This window comes from Tiliqua scincoides, chromosome 4 (genome assembly GCF_035046505.1).
Source record: "Tiliqua scincoides isolate rTilSci1 chromosome 4, rTilSci1.hap2, whole genome shotgun sequence".
In the NCBI taxonomy this organism is placed as follows: Eukaryota; Metazoa; Chordata; class Lepidosauria; order Squamata; family Scincidae; genus Tiliqua; species Tiliqua scincoides.
Genome location: NC_089824.1, coordinates 143486627 through 143500959, shown reverse-complemented (window position 1 = coordinate 143500959; position 14333 = coordinate 143486627). Strand labels below are relative to the sequence as shown.

The following is a 14333-nucleotide window of genomic DNA, read 5'->3' as shown; positions in this document are numbered from 1 at the left end:
ATATTTCAACTTTTTTTTTGGACACTTCAAATTCTTTAGAAGCTCCTGTGCAACTTCAGCAATCTAAAAGTGGCTGGGGCATGTTCCTCCAGCAGGCTTTGTCCTTTTTTTGAAATGTTATTATCAGCCAATCAGGTGCTTCTGTGGATTTATGGTCCTTCCTCCTGACTGGAGGAGCTAAGCTTCCTACTGTTTGACATACATCTACCAATTGGGTAGCCAAACCCTAACTAGGTAAAGGGGTGGGGTGGAGAGGCTGGGTGGCCCCACTCCTCTGATCAGGTTATGGTTTGTCATAATCAAACCTAGGTTACATAAATTCAAGCACAGGGATGTGTTTTTCTGCCAGGTCTGCCGTGATGGTTCATGGAAGATATGTCCACTTAATCCCCAGTAAGTGCAGGGACCAGGATTTCTGGAACAATGTAAGCAATGTATTTCCAGCTAGATACATTTAGGAATTAATGTAGTTTGTTTTCAATTTTTAGTTCAAGTCAGTTTGCTAATTTCACTAAGGTTGAGGGGCTTCTGTGCTTTGCTCTTGAGTAGCTTCCTGGCTCCCTCTGTAGGGTGCTACTGGTATCAATTTGATCAAGCTATTTTTTTTTCTTCTTCCACCCAGCCAAGTTCAGGTTTTTTCCATTAGCCTGCTTGTACTTTTTCTACCCCCTCCCCCACATTTTGTTTATTTGACTTTTGGATCTTTAATAAGCTAGTTATCTTTTGATTCTTTGTCTTCCTAGTCCATGTGTTCATGGCTAATGCAGTGGGTTGTCATGATAGCTCCAGATGTTACTGTGATTTGGATTTTTAATAAGACCTGTGCTCTCCTGGGAGGGTTTTTTCCCCTCATAGCCTCAGATTCTGCAAGGTATCTTTAGCCTGGGATGGTGGCAGCAGACAGAACTATCTGTTTCTTCCCCACTCAGATAATGACCTCTTAAGCAGAGAAAAGGGATGCCTGCCTGATAACTACTAGGCACAATGCTCCTTGGTCAACCTGATTTCCCCTGATACCTACTCTGACAGCTGCAATGTAGCATGTGAGAAGAACAGGGTTGGCTAGGTGCAGGGTGAGCAGATGCAATGGAGGACAGAGTGCCTATACCTTTAACCATTGTATAATAGAGGGAATTTTGGCAGGTGCAGCTTTTTAGACCCTTCCATGTTGAGCTGTACCTGCCAAAATACCCTCTTCTAGGCACTCTGTCCTCTATTACATTTGGTCACCCTGGCAAGGTGTCAAGGGGAAGGCCTTGGTGGTATCTTGGCAAGGGGAACTCTATAATGGTGGTTATTGGAGTGACTCCAAGCCCTGCTCTGGATTGCACTCTTAATGTTATCTATTTAGTCAGCTAGTCTAGCAGACTATTCACCATACTTGTAGCTGTAGAGGTGACATGTAGTTCAGAGACATATGGATCCAGATAGATGAAAAGATGTGCTAAATTGCATTTTGCTTTAATACATTTCCTGTCTGTTCACAAGGAAATTACTTCAGACATCCAGATTTTACTTTATCTTCTTAATCTCAATAATGAGAAATTGGGGCAGACTGCCATGCAGGGAAATAATTATGCTATCCCATTGTTTTGTAGCTTTTCTCTGAAAATGTGCTGATTGTCCCAAAGGTCAAACAAGGAGACAAATGAAATGCAGATCAATTTCTCATTCTGTATTGGCAAGGGAACATTACCAAATTCACACACTGCTAACAGAGGATGAATAGAAATCTCCTCACATTGCAGCTTGGGGAATTCACAGTTAAAGATTACATTTGTTGCAGTGCCTGTTTACACCTGATAAATGGGTGAAGTTAAGTAAACATGTATTATTCCATTGCAGACTATTTAGTCAAAGCACAACAGAAGGGTTCGAATCCCTTTCTGAGGGGACTTGAATTACTTTTGGATTTTTCAGAATGATAGTCCTGAAAAGACTTGGCATGGCAGCTAATTGATGCCAGTTGTGCAGGCAATATTTTTATTGTGGCAATTTGTATCAAAAACTGATCTGGGCCTGCCAACAGAAATACAACTAAATGGGCAGCAGATGCCAACATCATTCTATCACTTCTATCATAAACCTGAGTTAGAGATGTTAAGAATACTGCTGTATTGGCAAAGCAATGTAGTGGATCACATTTTTGAAATGTTTCCAAAGCTGGATGCCTGTATTTTCAAAACAGTATCTTCCGAGTTGTTACCCTCTCCTGCTTAACCCTATGCCAGTGGTTCTCAAACTTTTAGCATCGGGATTCACTTTTTAGAATGAGAATCTGTCAGGACCCACCAGAAGTGATGTCATGACCGGACGTTACATCATCAAGCAGAACATTTTTTTAATAATCATAGGCTGCGTTCCTACCCACACTTACCCAGGAGTAAGTCCCATTGACTATCATTGTTAAAAGCATATACATAGCAGCCTGTTAAAAATACAGATCTGTAACATTTCCCCAAATGCAGTCACATACCATGGTAGCATCAAGTCTATTAAAAATAAAATATTGAAATGAATGGGGACCCACCTGACATTGGTTTGTGATGTGGCTTCCAACCCACAGTTTGAGAGACACTGCCCTATGCTATAGAGTAGCTCCTAGAAACTTGGCTTTGAGTGATCATTACTTAACTTTTTTGTAAGAAACAAGCAAGCAAGCAACCTCATCACCTCCAGTGCAGTCTTGCTGATTCTTAGGAATGACAGCTTAGAAACAAAGAAGGAATTAGGAGAGACTGTGTTTTATTGGAAAGTGAGGTAATTGCAGTGGCTTGGGGGGGCACAGTGCTAAGTTTTACAGGGTGCCTCAACGTGCCATGCTCCTCCTCCTCCTCCTCCTCCCTGTCAGAACCATTCCAGGTGGCAAGAGCAATGTGCAGGAGGTGCCTCAGTGTTGCACTCACCATTTGGAGTGGCTCTGATGGCAAGGGGAAGGGGCAGCTTACACGGTGTGTTGAGGCACCCTTAAAAACTTAGTGCTGTGTCCCCATTTCTGGGAATGCTACTGGATCATTGGCAATACAGAATTTGGGGCACAATCCAATGCATGTCTACTCAGAAGTAAGTCCTGTTCTGTTCAATAGGGCTTACTTCCTGGAAAGTGCAGATAAGATCGCAGTTTCATTCTGGATTCAACCATGTCATTCTGCTGCCTATGAATATGGCATGTGGGGAAAGGCAGTACTGTATAGAAATCTCCTAAATAATATAAACAAGTATTTGATGAAAAATATTCATCAAATACTTGTTTATATTATTTAGGAGATTTAGGAGCCATTACAGTGGCTGTAATGTGATGTCAACTGTTACCCTGCACATGCCCGATCTCGTCTGGTCTCGGAAGCTAAGCAGGATCAGGCCTGGTTAGTACTTGGATGGGAGACCGCCAGGGAATACCGGGTGCTGTAGGCTTATACCAGGGGTGCTCAAACTTTCAACTTTAGGGATGCTGGACCTTTAACAAGTGTATAGAAGAGAGAATTTCAGCAGGTGCAGCTTGTCATCTGTGAGATGACAAGTTGCACCTGCTGCAGTTCTCTCTTATATACACTTATTAAAGGTCCAGCATCCCTAAAGTTGAAAGTTTGAGCACCCCTGGCTTATACCATAGTCTTTTGAGACTGAAGGTTGCCAACCAACCAACCAATGGAATAATCCACAGTAAAGCTCTTAGAATTACTTGGAGTGGTCCAGTTCTCTTGAGTGGAGCTCCTGATCCTTCTAGTTCTGGAGCATGAAAGCGTATTCTTGTTGTTTGATGCTGGTGCTGCTTAGGTAGTAAGCCATGCTGCTAGTTGATTTTGTTCTCATGCACTGTTCTCGATAAATGGAAGATATTTTACGAGTCTACCTATCTTCTCTGCAGAGTGCTGACCGGAGTTCAGAACTATTGAGACCAAAGGGGGCATCCACCCCTAGAATGGGCAAAGAGAAAACATTATAAGTATAGACCAGGCGTTTCATGAGCTGGCTCTAAGTGATCTGCCTGGATGTTAGTTCCCAATTCCCTGATTCTGACTCGGCAACCACTTCCTAGCTGCGTAACCACCTCTATTCCTATAAATCTTTTATACTGCACTTTTAAAAAATGCTCTAGTACAATCTCTGTTCTCAAGAGCGTACCCAAATCTTGAAAGCTGTACTTAAATATTCTCTAATTAATCCATCAGTTCTAACATATTGGCTGTCAAAGTTAATGTGAAATCATCATTCATATTTAATATCAGCAAATGCTACGGTGATTTAACATGCAGAGATATCAAAACCGTCCCATCTTAGTTCTTAAGACCTTGTGCATTGTCTTCCGCAAACGATTTGGACTTGATTTTGCCATATTGTTTACTGGGATTCGAGAAATACGGAACGCTCCTTATATGGATTGATTTGGAGCACATTTGCTTGGGTTGGAATTTCCACTTGAGAATGTTTTCAGAGTTCCCAATGTGTGAGATGGATGGATCATTTCTGGTTTGCCTCAGACAGCGTGTGCATTGTACAGATAGGTTTTTATGATATCTTTAGATCCATAAAATCAGTCAGTTTGTGTTATATGAATTATGGCTTCTGGTACATTTCTGATTATCCACTCAATTTCTGAAGGAATAAAACTGCCTTTAGAACTTGTCATGTGTCTTTCATTAGACGCGTTCATTTGCCATATCCTTTTGGTCGCTTCTGTGACTAAATGCAAAGCTTATTTCCGCCCATTTCTTCCTCTGCTGTTATGATCCAGTTCTGAGATGGTGTTCTCTGAGACAGTAATAGCCTTTTCTTCATTTTCCTTGGACAGTAATCAATGGATTACTTCACTGTTGCTCAAATATTTAGAACTTAATCTACCTCTAGTGATCCCAGCAGCCCTTTCAAGGCATGTCTGGCAGATGTCTGTGGTGATTCTCATGCCCAGAAGCTGCACTACCCAGGTATCAGTATGTGAGGGCAAACTGATGTTTTATTGTAGTGAAATTCTGTTGTGGGCAGTTGGTAATTCTGTGATGTTCCCTTACTAATGGCCCAGTCCTATCCAACTTTCCAGCACTGATGCAGCCACAAAGCAGCAATGAGGTAAGGCCAGTGGTGACCCTGGGTGATGTCATGCCAAGGGCCGTGACCTCAGAGTGTGCCCCCCCCAGAGAGACACCCACCACCCGAGGCTGGCACCCCCTTGCTTTCTTGGGTGCTCCGGAGCCTCATATGGTGTTCAGGAGTGCTTGGAAAGCCCTCCGAGCTCCTAAGGGCCCTTAAACAGTACTTCCAGAAAACTCTGCATTGGCATTAGAAAGTTGGTTTACGACTGAGCAGTTAATTGCAGAATTATTTCTGATATATGGTCCCTTAGGAACAAAATAAGCATTTATGTGATGGGCTGAACCTGATTATTCCCTACTCCAAAGGCAGAATTCCCTCTTGGAGAGTGAGAAAGAGAGAATCCACACTCACTGCTTGTCTTCCAGCAGAATTCATGATCTGCAAGTGTCAATTTAAAAATCCTTGGGCTCTGCAAGCATGTAAAACAGGTACTTACAGGTACTGGATGTCCCTTTCATGTTACAATGAGCCCTTGATTTAATGGTTCTTAGTTCAATAGACTTTGGAAATAATAGTTGTTTTATGCTCCATTACGAACTAGTCATATACGTTTTGCACATACACATCTCCATTGATTTCATAGCATTCAGAGTTAATAGACTTTCAGAATTAATAGATACCCCTCCCCCATTAGTCTATTAAAATTGAAGGTTTACTGTATTGCATTTATTAATTTCTATATATTGCATCATGTTTGCATTGTCACTTAAAGGACTTGGGGAAACAGAATGCAGAAATGGGGATATTTTCACAAAATATAAATAAGAGTGCAAGATCATCTGGCCTGTATGTGTATATAATAATCTCAATATATTGATGGGAGGGGGGAGATGAACTGGTGTAATTACTGTGATGTGTTTGGTTTCAATTGGTTTTAAGATATGCATATAAAATTATGCACACTTTTGTTTTTTTCATCATTTTTATGTGCATACCAAATTTAAAAAAGTTTCAGATCTTTATATTCATAGCTGTTTAGGATGTTTAGCTACAGGATGTTTAGCTGTTCAGAATTTTTTTTTTTTTAGTGAGAACACTGGTTACCATATTTAAGTCTTTCATTGCCAGTGGCAGACCTTCCCAGCCCTGTGCCCTGTGGCAAAGGTTTGCGATGGCGCCCCCCGTGGGATGTCGCCTTCCCCCCATGCAGATCTGCTCCCCCTCCTTACGTTGAGCTCATGGAGCCTCTCATGACTCCAGGACATGTTGGGGAAGCCTCCTGAGGATTCCCTGACGCTTTAAACTGTGCCTCCGGAAAACCAGCAGTAGTTTCTGACCCCGTCTGGAACCTCAGAGAGGCTTCCATGGGGTCATAAAGGCTCATGAGACTCCGTGCCCGGGGCATTTGCCCCAATGGGAGGTCTGCCACTCTTTTTCACAAACCTGTCTGAGCATTATAACTGGAAAAAAATTAAACAATCCAAACCTTTCTGTCAAAATGATCTTTAAGGTTGCAAGCCACAAAACACTAAAGCTGCCATGTAATCACATAATCTGGTTTGCAGTGCAATTCTCTGCCTGTCTGTTCAGAACGCCCATGGAGCTCATTGGGGGTTATTCCCAGGTAAGTGGGACATGCACACACTTACAGAAAGTAACAGCTTGAGCCTGTTTAGGATTGGGCTGCCAGGTGGAGCAGGATACAAAGGTTGAAGTGACATCCATTGTCATAAAATGGCTGATGGCATGCACAGTGCTCTTAATTTAAGTGTTCTTAAATTGACACTTGCAGGCCATTTTGCTTGCACTGCTGCAAGAGGCTGGACCCTGCTGTGCCAGTTGGACCTGGTAAGAGTGGTGAGCTTGGGGGTGAGCAGGGAGGGTATAGGCCAGTGGTTCTCGAACTTCTCCAGCCCGTGGCTCCCCTGATCCTTGTGGCCATTGGCCACGGCTCCCCATTACAACACCTCACCTCAGTTACTCCCAAAATGGGGATGAAGGTGTTATAATTATACGCTAGAAACAAAAAAACAGCTGCCAGCACTCTGAGGCTGCAATCCTAACCACACTTACCTGAGAGTAAGCCCCATTGAACAAAATAGGACTTACTTCTGAGTAGACCTGGTTAGGCTTGCGCCCTGAGTTTGTAAGCAGCACACCTGGAGGGTTTTGGAAAGGGAGGGGGGAATTTGCTGGGGGAGGAGAAGACTTTGTTTTGTGTGTATCTGCTAATTGCAAACTGATGCAAACTGAGACCCAGAGACTGTTTGGCTGCAATCCTAACCTCACTTTCCTGGGAGTAAGTCCCATTGAACACAATAGGACTTACTTTTGAGTAGACCTAGTTAGGCTTGTGCCTTTTGTCTTATAATAGCAGCTAACATGGGAAGTAACCCTCCCCTCCTCAAAAGGAGGCAGGAGGGAAAAGGGGGGTGGCTGAAAAGGACTGGGTGTTTTTATTTTTTAATCAATTTTTGGAGACAAAGCCATCAAGAGTGGCCTTTTTTCTTTTTTGAAGGGGGAGGATCCTTGGTTAACCTGACACAGACCCCAAGCCTATGTAGGTCTACTCAGAAGTAAGTCCCATTTGAGTCAATGGGGCTTACTCCCAGGAAAGTGTGGATAGGATTGCAGCCACACCCAGCAAGATTACAACTCACCCCCAAAGTAGATGGGGGCTGCTCAGACACATACACCCCAACATGCAGATGCCACCCCTATTCCCCCCAGGCAAGATGGGAGATGCAGGCTGGGGCATTTGGACACCCCCCCCCCCCAAGAGCAGGCTGGGCTCCCTCTTTCCCAAGCAGAGGAAAGTGCTTTGCTGCTCTCTCTAGGTCAGGCTTCCCTCTCAGTTTGAAGCCTGCCAGGAGTGCCCCCTGTGCTGATGAGATGCTGCACCTCTGCTGCTGCTGCCCAACTAGCCAGCCTTCTCTCCCACCTCCCCCCACCATGTTTCCCACACTCTCCCCACCTCACGCTGCCCCACCCACCTCGTTCTCAGCCTCGGAAAAGCAGCAAGTCAGGAGGCAGCACATGCAGCAGAGCACAGCAGACCTGACCTGACCGGACCTGAGCAGCTGCGGCCATCTCTCTCCCCCCGAGATGCCTGGCTGTGCTCCTGGAGGTTAGCCATGCCTCACTAGGGAGGCGGGACGCACAGATTGAATACCTCAGGTATAGGCAGACTGGGGGCATCAGTGGACAGGGAAGGTGGGGAGGAGGTGAGAAGGGTGAGTTCAGTAGCAATGGCACATGTCAGATCTTATACCCCTTTCCTCTCCTCACCACTAAGCCACCAAAAATGGTGGTATACACCTGAGGAGACCCATAGGCGGTCCCAGGGATTACTGGGAGATAAGTATAAATGTTTTATACTTGCCTCCCATTTTGTCCTTGGGTTACCCCCCACAGCTGAATGCAGCATGTGCCTTTTTAGTGTGGCTGCATTGGCGTGGCTGGGGATAGATTTGGGCCCTACGTCCCACTGAACACAGTAGCACTTCTGAGTAAACATGCATAGGATTCCACTTTTAGATAGCATCCTATGGACATTTACCAGCAAGTGAGCTCAATGGGATGACCTTTTGAGTAGACATGCATAGGCTTGAACAGTTGGTCTTGTTCAGTTAAACCTAACAAGTTTCAGGTATACCAAAACTGAAAGCAAGCATTCACTTCTGTGTAATGATTGTGTAAAATCACACATGTGGTGGCTGTATCCCTGCCATAATAATAAATAATAATAACAGGTATTTATATACCGCCTTTCTTGGTCTTTATTCAAGACTTTATTCAAGTCTTTACACAGGCGGTTTACATAGGCAGGCTTTTATTTAAATCCCTTATTAAATAGGGATTTTTACAATTTGAAAGAAGGTTCTTTCTTTCAAGAACCACTACATTCAAGGTGTTTCATTCCGATCTGGCTTCACATTCTGGCCTCCATCCTCCCACACTCAGAGCAGATGGAATAGCTCGGCTTCAGCTTGTCAGCTGCTTCAAGGTCGCACGGTGCCGGTGGCCTCGAACTGGCGACCTTGTGGATGTTATCTTCAGACAGACGCAGGCTCTACCCTCTGGACCAGACCTCCTGCCCTCCTGCCATCACCTGCTGGCTCTGGTCATCCAGTATGACTAATCTTACCGTGCCCACTCATGGTTGCAAGACTATAGCATGGCTTGGATGGTTTTCCATATGGTTAAAGACATTCAGTCAGACATTTAAAAATAAGAAACACATTCTAAGTGGTTGTCTGTTTTCCATTCAAATATCTGGAGCAGAATTCTTGAATTTGTGTTTGTGACAAAGCTGGGCTGAAGAGTGCATGGTCTTAGGTTAAGCTAGAGCACAAGGGCCTCACAGTGGCGTCACTAGGGTTCACATCACCTGATGGGGGATGCCAGCGCGTCACTCTGCATGCAGTGGGCGGGGCAACACCCCAGGTGGTGGGTGTGGTGATGTACCATCACTCCGCCCCCACTGGTTTTTTGGCTGTACATTTTGATAGAACAAAGAACACATTCTGCATGAAATTACACATTGATTGATATATAACATGATATTATTCCTCCAAACTGAGATTTAAGTGATTTTGGTCACTAGTGGTGTCACCCCCCCAAGTGATATCACACACTCCTGTGACACACTAGTGTTGTCAACTTACTAACACCTTATTGCAGCAGTTCTCAAACTTTTAGCACTGGGACCCATTTTTTAGAATGACAATCTGTCCACCATAAGTGATGTCATGGTGGAAGTGACATCATCAGGCAAATTAAAATAAATAAGTATAAATAATTAAAGTAAAACAAATAATTAAATAAGCAGAAGCCAGCCCTGTTCCACCAAGTGAATTTCCTCTATAGCCTGCTAGCAATAACACCCTCCTTTTCCAAAATCAGTAAGGTTTTCAGCCCTACCCAGTGCCCAGTTCAATCTAAGAACTTCTGTTTAAACCAGATCACTGTCAGGATCCACCTGGCTTTGCAAGTCTCAAAAAAGTTAACCTTATCAGCTGAAGCCTCTGTTCGGTCCTTTTTAGTGGGGGGGGGGGTAGGGGGGGGAGCTGTTTTCTGGAGCATTTGTTGAGCTCCAGTTCCATCAGATCAGAACCATTCTGATCTCCACATTCCCCTTTGCCTGGCCTGACTACCAGCCAAAACACATTTGCTCACTCGCGAGTAAACCCAACCGTGAGGATTAGTTTTGCTTTCCATGGGGCTCAATATATTCGTCTGCTTAGAGCAGGGGTGCCCAAACCCTGGCCCTGGGGCCACTTGCGGCCCTCAAGGTCTCCCAGTGCGGCCCTCAGGGAGCCCCCAGTCTCCAATGAGCCTCTGGCCCTTCAGAGGATTTGCTGGAGCCCACACTAGCCTGACTCAACTGCTCTCAGCATGAAGGCAACTGTTTGACCTCTTGCATGAGCTGTGGGATGAGGGCTTCCTCCACTGCTTGCTGTTTCACATCTGTGATGCAGTAGCGGCAGCAAAGGAAAGGCCAGCCTTACTTTGTGCAAGGCCTTTTGTAGGCCTTGAGGCCTTGCAAGACCTTCATTCATTCATAGAAGTTCATCTTTAATATATACATTTATGTAAACTTAAGTAAATTTATTCAAATTTTAAATGTGAATTAATTCTTTTTTTCCCTGGCCCCCGACACAGTGTCAGAGATGATGTGGCCCTCCTGCCAAAAACTTTGAACACCCCTGGCTTAGAAGGAAGGACTTCCTTCTCAGGTGTTTTTGGGGGCTGCATTCATTGGATCAGGACCATTCTGGTGTCGTTGGATTCCTCTCTGCCTGCCGTTTCTGAAGGACTAAGGCAAGTTCACCTACTCACGAGTAAATGCGTGATACGGACTAGTTTTACTTTCCATAGGGCTCCATGCATTTTTTGTTCTCCGTTTTTTTGGCCATAACATTTGATAGAAAAGAGATATTTCACTCTAGTTCTTTGCTTTGCATTCTGCTGGAAATTCCACATCCAATGGTATATAACATGATGCTATTAGTTCTAACCACCGTGATTTTAGCATGTCACCCCCTCAGTGCTTGTCACCTGCCTGTGCATGTCACCCGGTGCGGCCAGCACCACCCACATACCCCTGGTGACGCCATTGGGGCCTCAGCTTCCTGAATTAGTGCTTGCTTGTCTTCTTAAATTCTGCCCCTCCCTCCCCCTTTCTAGAAGTGGCAAGGCTACCCTGCTTGTGTAACAGGACTCTGGCCACTTCTGCTACCTGTCATCTTGTACGGCTTGTGGTGTCAGTACTGGTGCTACTGAGCGCAACATCAAGAGACTATTTTTTTTTTTACAAAACTCTCTCTCTCTCTCTCTCTCTCTGCGTTTTGTCAACAAGTAATAAAACAAGTTCCCATTGAAACAATATACAAAACAAGCCACAAAATTTCATATTGATCCATTATGGTTTAAAAATGGCAGACAGACAATAGGTTAGTAGTGGTTGTGGCACTGGCAATCACAGAACCAGTGTTTTAAGTCTGAGAGCCTTCCAAAATTTGGGAATCAAATTTTCAAATCAAACACCTACATTGTACACCGGGAAGCCTTAGATACAACAGGTGAGAACTGGTGCTCTTACTACCTGGAGCTGGCAGAGTGCAAAATTCTAAATAGATTTTACAGCAAATCCTTTCATATAGTTTCTGCTTGTCTGGTGGCCAAATACCTGATTGACTCTCAGGTCTATCAATATTTATTTCTTTGGCCTGAACAACTAAAGGTTGAGCCTCATTATTTATGTGGGTTCCATTCCAAGCACTCATGTGGATGGCAAAAAATGCAATATAGCAAATCAATTAAAAAAACAAAGTTTCTTTGCTCTGGTGATTTAAAAACAGCCTTGCTGACCTTTGTGATGTAAGATAAGAGTCATTAAGAAGACAATTCATCAATCAGTCCTCCTCTAAGCGCTTACAAAGGCATTTCACTCAGCCCCTCCCTTCACCAATGCAAAGTGATCACCTTTCTTTCAGGTGCTCAGGGGGAAGGGAGGGGTCACCTGGAGAGAGGAGGATTGATGGATTGTCAGCCTGTTGCTCTCTCCCTCCCTCTCATTAAGGAGGCTATTGTTAAAGGATTGTTCAGTTTTGTAAACTGATTTTAAAGGGTGCATTTTCCCCTTCTCCAGGGATCAGCACATTCCTTCTCATTTGCAGGGGTCATTCGTGTTGAGTCAAATCCATGTATAAAAAAATCTGTGTATAAATAGGCTGGACCTGTACAAGATTTTTGCTTGACTGTTGATGGATCAGCTAAGGACTTTCAGCCTCGAATCATACTTGTATATATCTGTTGATATTATTTAGCTTGTTTCTTGCTCATCACTTTGACTGTGATCCTTGTTCCCTTGGAGTGGAGGCGTGGGACTCATTGTAGCAAACTGGATGCACAATGGTCTGAAATGCAACATTGCAGATTTAGAGCCCAATCCTATGCATGTCTACTCTGAAGTAAGTCCCATTATAGTCAGTGGGGCTTACTCCTCAGTAAGTGTGGATAGGATTGCAGCCTTCACATAATAAAGGTAAAATATGTTTTTAATTATTTTCCCAAGGACCATTTATATGCAATACAAACCACAGCAATGTCTTCAACAGACTTTCAAATCCTTGTTGTGACTTCTGAAAATTTAATTACTTCCTCCTGTAGCTGTTGAAGGGAAGAGATTTCTTATTTAACATAATTGCTTTTCCTCTGGCATGCAAGGTAATAGCTCACTTTAAAGATCAACTTAATGCCTCTGTGAGTTCCTTTCTCTTTTCTTTCTGTTTTGCTAATCTGTAATCATTGATGCTGTTTTCTGTCTCATGCCATTTTATTTTGTTAAAGTTGACCAATCAAGCCAGATGGATTTTTGGCTACTGAATTACCAAGGGTTCAGGACAGGAAGTGGTTCTTGTGTAATGTAAATGAAGGCTAACAGCTCAATCCTTTTCCTCAACATCTGCCCAGATGTGTCATCATGAGCTCCATTCTATGATGGGGGTGTGTGACCCAGAGGCAAATTGAGGTAAGTAAAAATTATTTTTATTTACCTCCAGGTAAGCCCTGAAGCCACCTATGGATCCCTTTGAACATACACCACTTATTCTGGTAGTTTATGTCTGAAGAGGGAAAATGGGTGGGGAGGTTTACAAGAGAGGGGATAAGCTCCGATATGCACCATTGCTGCCAGATCCACCCCTCCCACCTTCTCCCTGCCCCTGGTTCTTTCCCCTTCTCTGCCCCAAAATGCACTCACCAATTTAGCAACCAAATTGCACTCACTGGTATTGCATGATGCCCACCAGAACCAGGCCTGGATCCTGCTGCTGGCTGAAGATGCATTCCGCTGGTGGACTCAATTAAATAGGATTGGGCCATTAGTGTAATGTGATGTTCGTATAAGTGATGTATGAGTATTGGTATTGGCAACCTTCAGTCTCGAAAGACTATGGTATCGCGCTCTGAAAGGTGGTTCTGGCACAGCGTCTAGTGTGGCTGAAAAGGCCAATCCGGGAGTGACAATCCCTTCCACACCGGGAGCAAGTGCAGTCTGTCCCTGGTCTGTCTCCCTGGCTATGGGCCTTCCTTCTTTGCCTCTTAGCCTCAGACTGTTGGCAAAGTGTCTCTTCAAACTGGGAAAGGCCATGCTGCACAGCCTGCCTCCAAGCGGGCCGCTCAGAGGCCAGGGTTTCCCACTTGTTGAGGTCCATCCCTAAGGCCTTCAGATCCCTCTTGCAGATGTCCTTGTATCGCAGCTGTGGTCTACCTGTAGGGCGCTTTCCTTGCACGAGTTCTCCATAGAGGAGATCCTTTGGGATCCGGCCATCATCCATTCTCACGACATGACCAAGCCAACGCAGGCGTCTCTGTTTCAGCAGTGAATACATGCTAGGGATTCCAGCACGTTCCAGGACTGTGTTGTTTGGAACTTTGTCCTGCCAGGTGATGCCGAGGATGCGTCGGAGGCAGCGCATGTGGAAAGCGCTCAGTTTCCTCTCCTGTTGTGGGCGAAGAGTCCATGACTCGCTGCAGTACAGAAGTGTACTCAGGACGCAAGCTCTGTAGACCTGGATCTTGGTATGTTCCGTCAGCTTCTTGTTGGACCAGACTCTCTTTGTGAGTCTGGAAAACGTGGTAGCTGCTTTACCGATGCGCCTGTTTAGCTCGGCATCGAGAGAATGAGTGTCGGAGATCGTTGAGCCAAGGTACACAAAGTCATGGACAACCTCCAGTTCATGCTCAGAGATTGTAATGCAGGGAGGTGAGTCCACATCCTGAACCATGACCTGTGT

General features: G+C 44.5%; 1 pseudogene; it reads left to right on the top strand.

The window, feature by feature from the left end:
- Positions 1-3300: 3300 nt before the first annotated feature.
- LOC136650255 (5S ribosomal RNA) lies at positions 3301-3414 on the top strand (annotated as a pseudogene).
- The last annotated feature ends 10919 nt before the right edge of the window (positions 3415-14333 follow it).